The sequence below is a fragment of the Teleopsis dalmanni genome, chromosome 1 (genome assembly GCF_002237135.1).
Source record: "Teleopsis dalmanni isolate 2A chromosome 1, ASM223713v2, whole genome shotgun sequence".
Taxonomy (NCBI): Eukaryota; Metazoa; Arthropoda; class Insecta; order Diptera; family Diopsidae; genus Teleopsis; species Teleopsis dalmanni.
Genome location: NC_051846.1, coordinates 202,135,298 through 202,146,463, shown reverse-complemented (window position 1 = coordinate 202,146,463; position 11,166 = coordinate 202,135,298). Strand labels below are relative to the sequence as shown.

Sequence of the window (11,166 nt, the reverse complement as noted above, 5' to 3'; positions counted from 1 at the left end):
CTGCTCAATGATTTAAAAAGTGCAAAGGAAACCTTGATGCCTGAAAAATTAACCCAACATATCCCTGTTACAAGACAAAATAAAAGCACCCTAAGAGAAGGAGGAGGAGGAGAAGGAGGAAGATTGTGAAGAATCTGTGTGAGTGAAACATCATATGAGATTCTGTAAAATAAAATAGGTTAGGTTCAGAAGGCACACTTCCACTCGGAGGCATATATTGCCCATTCTAATACCCTCTAAAAATAATGGCAGGAGAGAGGAGTTGCTGACTTTTGTTATCCTCATTAAACTATTCGGTGAAATAAAATAAGAAAATATGATTATTTTTTATGTCCAGAATAAGATTGTGAGCACAATCGTGGTAGAAATATGCGGGGGAGAAGGCCTGTACTTTCAGATAAAATACTATATCGACTAAGAGTATACATTTGTTAATCATTCAGTCATATTATGATGTACACATATACCTACCATATATATAAAGCCTTTCGATTTGTTTCGTTCCCTCAAATTCACCCATATATAAATATTATATTTATATCAACATATATTATTCTTCTTCCGTTCAGTACGTATGTCTTCTTATGCATACACTCAATTTATAATGTATTTTGAAATATTTAAGTTGCTTTCTGTGGAGCAAACCGCAAGTGTCCAAAATTTTCAATAAAAATAATTTTTATAGAATAATAAACAAGACCTCCTTCAACGAAACAATCACTGCTTTCAGTATTTTGCTAATGACAGAGCCTAGTAGCATAATACTATCACTATCGCTGCATAATGTCAAAGTATCTATAAGTTATTTTAACTTTTCGATCATAAAAATTGTAATAAAAATTTTTATTTCTTATAAAATTTATTTTTAAAGTAAAGAAAATCCCATTCAAATTTTTTATGATGACTTCTGATATATAAGATTTAATTGAGAAAATGTTGTGTTAAGACAAACTGGACTTAGCTACTGGTATAAATATTAATAATAGATAGTTTAAGTTGTATGAAATAGAATAATTAGGATATGTGTATAATGAGGTTATGAAAGCAATTACATATATTTAAGCATATAAGATATTTATAAAATATTTATTATATTTAAAATTTAATATATATGTATATAGAAACAATGCGGCCAACTGTACTTACATATATTTTTCAGTTATATAAATGTTACTGATTTTTTCTTGAGATACAATTTTTTAAAAAAAATATTATTTTAAAATACATTTCACAATTTATAATGAAGTATTTTATTTTTATGTTCATTGTGTACATAAAATACAATATTTGCATTATTTTTATTTATTGGAATAAAATTGTTGGTGCTTATCTGTTCACTCGTGAATGAGCTTGAGATAAGCAAATTGCAGTAAAAATGATTTATAATTTTTTATTTGTTAAATTTTGAATATCTTAACGGCAAGCAAATACACATAAAATCATTTGGTTTTTTTTTTTTCTATCATAAGAAAGAAAAAATTTCTTCTTTCTTCAACACATGTATCTATCTATCTAACTATCTATCTATCTATCTATCTATCTGTTGAAATTGATGACTCGGTATTGATGTTAAATGCTGCATTTATAACTTCATAATTGCTTTCATAATGAAACTTATACCGCAACAAAATAAATTGCTTATTTAGAAAATAAAAAATAGAAAAATGTAGTAGTAGTAATAAATATGGACAAGTAAAAAAGGAAAAAAAAAGGAATTTGAAAATGTAGAGAAAAATTCAAATACCTTTTAAGCAGATTATAAGATATTATATGCACTTCAGCGGCTACTGATGGTCAACTTAGTCGTCAACCTACTCAATTTAAGTGAAAGTGTTTATATTTGTGTTTGTGTGTGAAATTTAATTGTTCGTTAACCCAAAGCCAAAAACTTCAATGCCTCTTAATAGCTTTGACACAGACTTCAATTTACAAAAGTCGGACTTTTCCACCGCTTCTCCTCGCTGTGAATCTATGCGCTTCTTCATAAATTTAGTTTGGCTTCTTTGGCTTAGTATGAAGCCGAAAGGTGTTGAAAATTGAGGTTAGACGCTGTATTAAGTCCGATCTAATTGTTTTGGTTCAACAATTAGCGTGGTTAATTGTTCCGACAAAAGATACTTTACGAGTATCTGTCTCTCTTAGAAAGTTTACATTATTTTCCTACATTATTTGTGGGTTTTATTTTTGGTAGTGATTTGCTTTTGATTAATTATTCAATTGACAGTTATTTTCATAAACTTATTAATATATATTTGAACAGTTTATTAATGATAATTGGATGGGAACCTGATGGTAATTATATTATATTTATATATTATAATTATAATTTTTATTAAAATTAAAACATTTTTGTAGACGCTTTAGAAAAAAATTATAAATATTATTTATTTTAGTGCTAACTCACAAATAAATGAATAATTAAATGAATTATTATAAATCTTATAACGGTTTTAAGAATAGTAAAATACTAAATTTGATCCAAATAAATAATTTCATAAAGTGATTTACCATAGAAGAAGATGAGTTGTGTTATTCAACTTTTTCGCCAACAAAAGATAGTACCAATAATAATAAAAACTTAAACTAACTAAACTATGAAAGCAGTTCCAAAGTTTCAAGACCCACTAGATCTACGTTCCTAAGCCACCTATCATTAACGACTCAGTATCACCCACAACTCTCTTTGGTGTTTCAACGTTCACCAAATAAGTAAACCATAAAAACTTCCTTAGTTATGGGGAATTTCACTGACTATAAGCCGATTACTTTTTAAATGGAGCATAGAGTTTCTGCAGAGAAATACTTTCAGAACAATCTCTTGAAACGTTGTTTTTTCAACGTTCACCAAATAAGCAAACCATAAAGACTTCCTCAGTTATGAGGAACTCCACATAATATTTTAATAGAAACGAGGTGATTAAATTCCGATTATTTTTTAAATGGAATATAGAGTTTTTGCAAAAAAACGCTTTTACAACATGAACTCCCTAATTATGTTAGTCCAACGTTTCTTTAAACAAATATAATTAATTATGCGATGAATATTAAAAAAAAAACCTATTTGAGTGAGGTTATTAACCAAAAGATTTAGCTTAGGGTTTAACAGTACTAATCCGCTCAAGGTATTGGTAATCAAGGTTGATTAAGGTTAAGGTTGGTTTTAAATTTAAAATTTATAAGCTGATGAGAACATATGTGTTTCCTATTAACCTATCCTATTAATCCTATTAATATGTTTTCATTTAGACCTACTTTTTTAATATTATATAGAACAAATCCCTATAGAAATTTATCAGAAAAAAAATATCTTAAAAAATAATTTAAAACTATGTAACTAATAATTTTTTATGTAGTTTTTTAATAAACTAAATATAATTAAAAATATGTTTTCTGCCGAGATAAATATTTTTAGGTTAAGTATCGCTAACAAGAATTTCCAAGAAATTATTGTTTGACATTATTTTTTATCAGTAGAACAAGACGTCATGATTATTAATATGAAGTTTTTCTTAATAAGTCATGAGGAAAACATATTTAACTTATCGGATTTATAAAGTTTACAATTTAAAAAAAAACAATTATTGAAAAAACATGAAAAGCAAAAAACAATAAATTGGAATAACACATTTTATATATTTATTAATGTGTACCGGTTTAGTAATCTAAAACAAATATCTTATTATTTATAAAAAAAGGTTTTTTAATATATTTTGATATAAATTCTTAAAAATATTTTATTTCAAAAGTAATCATATCTACGGAAAATATATGTTTGATATGCTTAATATTAAAAGTATGATCTGCTGCAATTATAATTCTTACATACTTTAAAGGAATGGTGTAAAATAGAGCCTCGCTCGTCTGTTTTTGTGGTAATACTACTTTAATATATAAAGGAAATACAAATATAACTTTGAAGAATTTCAATAGATTCAACAGATTAAATTCTGAAAAGGCTAATACATATAAATATAATTGACATTGATCATATTCTAAAAGCAAATACATTAGTATTATTACTTTTTTATGCTTTGCACAAGATAGGTTAGAAAACTTCAAATATTTTATAAACCATATGTGATACTTAGCAACATGAGTAGAAGAATTAACTACATGATATATATACAGCTGTTTGCTTGTCTGTATGTTTAGCTCTTTATCCATCCGTCATCTATCTATCAATCTATTTATAGTTTGTCTGGCTTTATGCTATCTATTACTTTGAAAAGTAGCTCCTTAATTTCAGATAATGACTTTTATTTTTTTTTTTTGGAATGAATGACATCAAATTAAAGAATTGGTAAATCTACTTCTTATAAGGTCTATACGATGATAATTCTGCATTTATATATAATTTGATTCTTGCCCTTATAAATGCCTCTAGCTCGATTTTATCTCTAGTATCCACTATTACGAAGTTTTGTGAATTCAAAACGGCTTTTTTCAGCTAATTGAGGAGGACTCGTTCCTCCTACCACCACAACTAACTAACTATATAATATGTTTAGAGTTCTTATCAGTACTCAGTTTCGGAACCCCCTTTTTTTAAGTAAAATAATCGTCAGTTCCTTCGAGCGGGGATTAACGTTGATATATCCGGTGTTCATTTAATATTTCAAAATGTTTAATATAGAATTATTTGCGCTAAATTCAAATAAAAAATATGAGTTTAAATGTAAATTCAGTATTTAAATATTAAATACTACGTCTGCGGAAGACACGTACACACGAGTCCACCCATTTTCAATCATATCAACCACTGCAAGTTGCAGTGTTTCAAAAATAAAATTAAATACACAAAATCAGAAATGTATATTTCATGCATATGTAATATATCCATCCACATTATATATTTGCATACATATATATTTAGATATAACGTGCACATATAAACGCAGAACAGCGGAGAACTCTTTGACATGTTGACGCATATCCCGAAGTCTAAACGGCAAGCAAAAATGATTGTGTAAGAAAAATCAGATACATTTCGGTAGAGTTTAGTTCGGTTTCAATTGCTTTGAACCAAAAAAATTTTTCTGACTCACAATTTAATTTCTGCTCAGTTATACAATTTGGTCTCGTACGAATTCGCAGAATTTTCCCGCAAATGTTTCCTGAATTCATTTCTTCATTTCTTTGGTTGCTCGCAGCTCTTCCACTTTTCGGATTAAAAAAACATATATGCGTCGATATTCCTTATTTTTACATATCTCTTTTTTCATTTCATTTTATTTTTTTTTTTTGGTTGTTTTTTTTGTGTTGTTAATAAAAGTTGGCAAATGTTTTATGAGTCAAACTGTCTCGTAATTAAGGCGTGGTGCCGACAATAAACGCACAACCCGCAGACAGACTTTTAGACCGGGCGATATTTCGGGCTGTCGTCCCCATGCGAAATTGTGGGCAAATGTGTGATGCATGTCGCAAGTATTTTTCCTCGTACGGCTGTTGCAGGCTTCTGCAGATTGCTTAAGTGTTTTATTTTTAAAGTTAATCTATTAGATTATTTAGTGTAGTTTTTAAGTTGTCGATTTATTTTAGTCAAAAATGAAAATGATGGAGTATATCATTTAGCCATTTAGCAGCTTTGCCACTTGTGGAGTGACCTATAATTATGCTTTCAATATAATTATTATAGCATTTTTGATTTAATGTGTAGATTCTGTTTAGGCATTGGTAATAGAAAATATTATTTATATTTGAGATAAATCTTTTCGACATATTCAAAGATTTTTTAATAGGTTAAAACACCGGAAATAGTTTTAAATCTAAGATAAGAAAGAACGGGGTACTAGCTCCCATTTGAGCAGAGCACTGCAACCATGATTGATCTTTTGTGCTACAACAGACCCTAACTGAACAGAAGACATTCCGCCTTCCGAATGAAGGTTAAAATGTCGGTCGTTGAGGACCTCCTACTGTCTGAAGGGCAATTCCCGACCCAATAACCTCCTCCTGGCCCAGATCAAGGCTGGGCAGTCACATAAAATGTAGCTGGTTGTCTCCTCTGCTTCTAAGCAGAGTCTACAATCTATCTCTTCTCTTTTAAATCTAAAGGTCTTTAAAAAATAAATTATCTTTCAATATCATATATTAAATCCCTACATTCAGTATAGGGCTTAACATTATATTAAATAGTCAGTAAAATGTCTGTTATATACCCAACACCAGGTTTACCACTTTATCTTGCAGAGCAGGTTAAAGGCCGTTTTATATCTTTGTAAATATACTCCATACAAGTTGCAATGAACCAAAGCAAGATTTGTTGTTGAATCAATGACAAAAAATCAGAATTTTAGATACTAGATCTAAGGTTCTTGCTTAAAACTGAATATTAAAGGTTTATAGAGGAATAATTCGATAAAATTTGAAATCATAGGAGGTACCCAAAGATGAGTGGCACTAAGATAATGACTTCTGTTTTCAATTAGCCTTAATGAAGCATAAGGGTCTTCGTGACTTTTTTTTTTAGACTTATAGAGAAACATGAAAATAATATTCGAAGTACTTCACTCAGATACTAGCTTCAAAGACGAGCTTTGACTTCTAGCTAAGAAACCATAAACACATTAATATTCCAAAGAATTTAATCATTTATTTTTATTTTTGACAATGTCTTATGGAAGGAAACTATTAAATTTATATTTTCTTATTAAATAAATATTTATCTTGAATATAAATTGTAATATGACGTCAGTTTAAGAGGGAAGTGACTATTATGGACGTGTGCGAGTTAGGCTAAGTTGATGCTAAACCAAATGGGAGATTTTTTGGGATTTTTTGCACTGCACACATTTTGCCATTTATCAACACGTATCGACACATCAATACATTATCGACACAACTTAGAATTTCCCTCATTTAGAACGCAACTTAGCCTAACTCGCACACGACCTATATTTAATAGAAACTAGTATATTTAATAAACAGTAATGAATAAATTTGACTAATAATAGCTGAGTCTGAGTTTCAAATTTGGCAGGGCACGAGTTTAATCCTTGGTACATGCAGTTTTAAGAAAAAATTACGAATAATTAAATACAAGAAACATTTCCAAGACCACTGATGATGGATATTTAACAATACTCGAAACAGCTGTATAGTCAGCTAAATACAATACAAAATACAGTTTTCACAATAAAACATGTTGAGGATTTTTAAAAAAAAATTTTATTTTATTAAATTTCTTAATTAAATTAATGAATTATTTATTAAAAGATTTTATAAAAATATAATTTTTTAACTTTAATTTTAGTGCACATTTTAGACGATCCTTTACTTCATAAACGAACTGTCGCTTCACAATTAATACAGAACAATAGAGTTAGTTAGACTTATCTCCGACTAGAAATCAAGAAGACTGCCTACATTTACTCATACTTTAAAATTATTTTATCACTGCAAATTAAATTAATTAATTTCTACGGAAATTCATTACATTTTTTCGAATGAAAGTCTTTGTTTTATTCAGGCTCTTAAGTGTTATAATTCATTCTATCTCAAGTTATGTGGCTTTAATGCCACCAGTATTACTAGCACTTAAGTGATAAAATTATTTAGTCATATATTTATTTATATATATGTTTGTGTTATATATATGCTTATACAGAGTACTTGAGAATGTTTTTTTTTTATTAATTTAAACTCAAGTGGCAGAATTGAGTTCATTGCTATCTTCACATTTTAGCAGTTTTCTACACTGGTACTCCTACTTATAGAATATGTCCCATATATATGTGAGCACATGTAGTATCTAAAGCAAATGTATGACTTACTGTGTGTCTTTGAAGGAGTTGACGTCCAGCAGGAATACAGTTTTCAACATGAATGCTTATTAATACTTGAAAATAAAATGCACACCCTCACATTAACACACCCTTCATAATTACTTATTTTACTTGTAATTATTTTTTTTTATTTGTGGGAGAAAAATAAAATGAAAATTTTTTGGCTTCTTTTTCAATTTTCTTTTTGTTTTTAATTTTTGTTTAATAAAGTGTAAAATTGTTTTATGTCCAGACCCCGGACTATATTCGAGGCTTATTTGCAAGTTATTGCTGGTTTAGACAAAAATTTTATTTGAAAAAAAAAAGCTTTCCGGAATTTGAAGAAAGTTTGTATCCTTTAAATTCCACCTTCTCTTTATTCAAAGAGAGCTTATAATTTTATGTAGTTCTAACTGAAAAACAGCACTTATCATGGAACCACATAAGGCATTAAGGTGTTGAATATAGACTCATTATTACTGCATTAAAACAACGAAAATAAAAGTTGCCTTTATGTTATACATCTGAAGTGTGAGCGATAGGATTTCCTTTGAGAGTTTGATAACTCTGGAGATATTTTGTTTAACCCTTGTAAGAAGATATTTAGAAGTCAATATACAAAACTATTAATTGTAGATGCATACAAGTCTGTGAAGTCAACTTATTAACCGCTTAGTGCTAATCTGCTTATTCGATAGTTCCATATATAATAACAGGCTGCATTGTAGTGTGATATATCTCATCTTTTACCATATATATATTATATGTGATAATATAAATATAATAAATTATAATATAACTATATAATGATAATGTATATAAACAGTGTAACATACAAAAATTTGTCCCTTCTGTTTATTAACTTTCTAACTTACTTATCATACTGCCCTCGTAAGTGAATAGTATTATGGTTGTTTATGTGTAAATATCTTAATACAAATTGATATTATTATATATATATGTTGTAATACTATATACAGCAGTTTCAGATTTTCAACTGCAATAAAAACCTTGAAATGGTGTCTCATCTGTTTTATAAGGGTGTGAACTAACAAAATATATTCAGAATTTTCAAACTGTCAAAGGACATCCTATCATTTACATTTTAGATATGTAAAATAAAGACAACTTCTGTTTTTGTTGATATAGTAATAACGATTTTATATTCAACATGTTAATGCATGTATGTGGTTCCCCGATAGGTAAATAAATACTCAATACTGAATATGTCATAGTTGGTTCAATGATGTGTAATGGAAACTATTTGATAAATTGATTACAGCAGCAGGTAATTTTTGCATTCTAAGTCCCTATTAATAGTAATTATTAGTCATTTTAAATCCGTGCTCCTCACAAGAAATCCCGATAAATATGACTAGAACTATTTTGCTTGATTGCTTTGATTAGAATGGTTTGATTAGTTGGTTGCAGCAGCTGGTAAATGCCGGTTCTAACTTCCTATAATTAGTAGTTATAATCTATTTTAAAAACGTGTTTCTTGCAAGAAACCCCAATGAATAAAACTAAAGACGTTTTACTTATGTAATTTATGTAGTTTAACAGATATTTTGTCCTAATCGTAGACGAGTCGGAAAAAGTAGGAAAATGGAAAGTTTTCTTGTTAAAAATTACTGTTTTGAAAATGTTTCTAAAGGTTTTATAAATTTCTGAAAGACGGATAAGTATTATCATAAATATTTCTGAAGGTTCTGAAATTGGTTTCAATATATCTCTCGTCTCTAGTATTCATAATTTTATTAAATATGTATTAACGTATATTTATTTATGTATTATTTTTTTTTACTTTTATTTTTTATTTATTTATTTTTTTTTTAATATTTCTTATTTTTTTTCCATCAACACAGACTTTAGTAAAATGAAATCGAAAGTAATTGCTCACTTCACATGAGAATCACGCAAGCCAAAAAAGTGGCAAATAATATTTCCGGTAAAAATAAAATAAATTAAAAAAAAAATAATAATTATAATAAATTGTTAAAAATTAATTCGATTCATGCATTGCACATGCATTGCAATTTATCTCAAAGCTGCCCATCATGGCCAGTTAAATAAAATTTTTTTTGTTAAATGAATTTTTAAAATTGCTCTAAAATTAAAGCTTTGAAAAAATGCCAAAAATAATAAAAATAAAAAATGCTTATTAGGCAAATTTATAAATAAAATCCTTATATAGTAAAAGAAAAACACAACAATTTTGTGTTAAGTTTAACCGCATTTCATAGTGAGACTAACCGGTGATGCAATGGAGCGGCATATCGGATAGCACGAATAATTCCATAAATGCAACACACAATACCTCGTTGAGGTCATTGCTTTTTGAATATGCCGATATATAAAAATATATTCAAAAAACGATATTAATGTCGGAAATGCGCTTCAAAGATATAAATCAATCACCATGAACTACGAGTATAACAAAAATTATTATAAGTTTTAAATATTTATGGGCTTTAAAAGAGAGCACATGAATAGTAATTCGGAATGCAACTAAACAATAATTATTGTCGATTTTAATACCTAAGAATTGGAAAAATTCAAGAGATAATATTTAGAGTATGTATGAATAAAAATCCTAAAATACTTATTCGACTCGACTATATTGTCGAATTAACTACTTAATAATTCAAGAGGTAATATTTAGAGATAAATGAAAATCCTGAAATAAATATTCGACTCTCAATAGTGTTTTGTGAAACTATAGTCCACTATAAGATATACCGCCAATCAAAATTTCGTGGAACCAGTGTTAAGTCTTATTTTAAAGATAAACTTGTATCTTATAAAATTCGATGGACTATCTCATTGAACTTCTAAAAAAATAATATTAACAACCTGATTTATCCAAATCAGCTTATACACTATATAAAGACTATGATTTTCGACTTCTACAACAGAATTCGATGGACTATCTCATTGGGCTTCTAAAACAGTAAAACTAATAACCTGTTATTCCGAACCTCATGAAAAAATTGTTACATATTATTTTAATACAATCAACTTATACAGTTATAACAGTTATGTGAAATTCAAACCCACCACCACTTGGTTTCTGAGTTTATGGAATTATTGTTAAGTACTACTTTACAACTCGACTAATACTACTACATCATGACTATAACTATATTTCGACCATACATCATCACGATTATAAAGCACTCATACCGACCGAACCCCAACTCTTTACTATGGAAATCATATGGAACCACTATTAAGCATTTCTTCACAAGCAAAAATCAACCCATCACTTTTAACAACTGAAAGAGTGATGAGATCCAACACGAAAGGTGTGAATGTTCGGAACGCGGTTTACTTACTTTCTTGATAGTAATTGTAGGACGAATAGCACATATATTCTAAAGTTTGTATTGACCTAATCCTACTT

General features: G+C 28.3%; 1 protein-coding gene across 1 annotated transcript in view; it reads left to right on the top strand.

Moving 5' to 3' along the window:
* The window catches only part of LOC119671380 (serine/threonine-protein kinase S6KL-like), a 93,627-nt gene that overhangs the window by 13,512 nt on the left and 68,949 nt on the right, over positions 1-11,166 (top strand). The window lies entirely within an intron of this gene.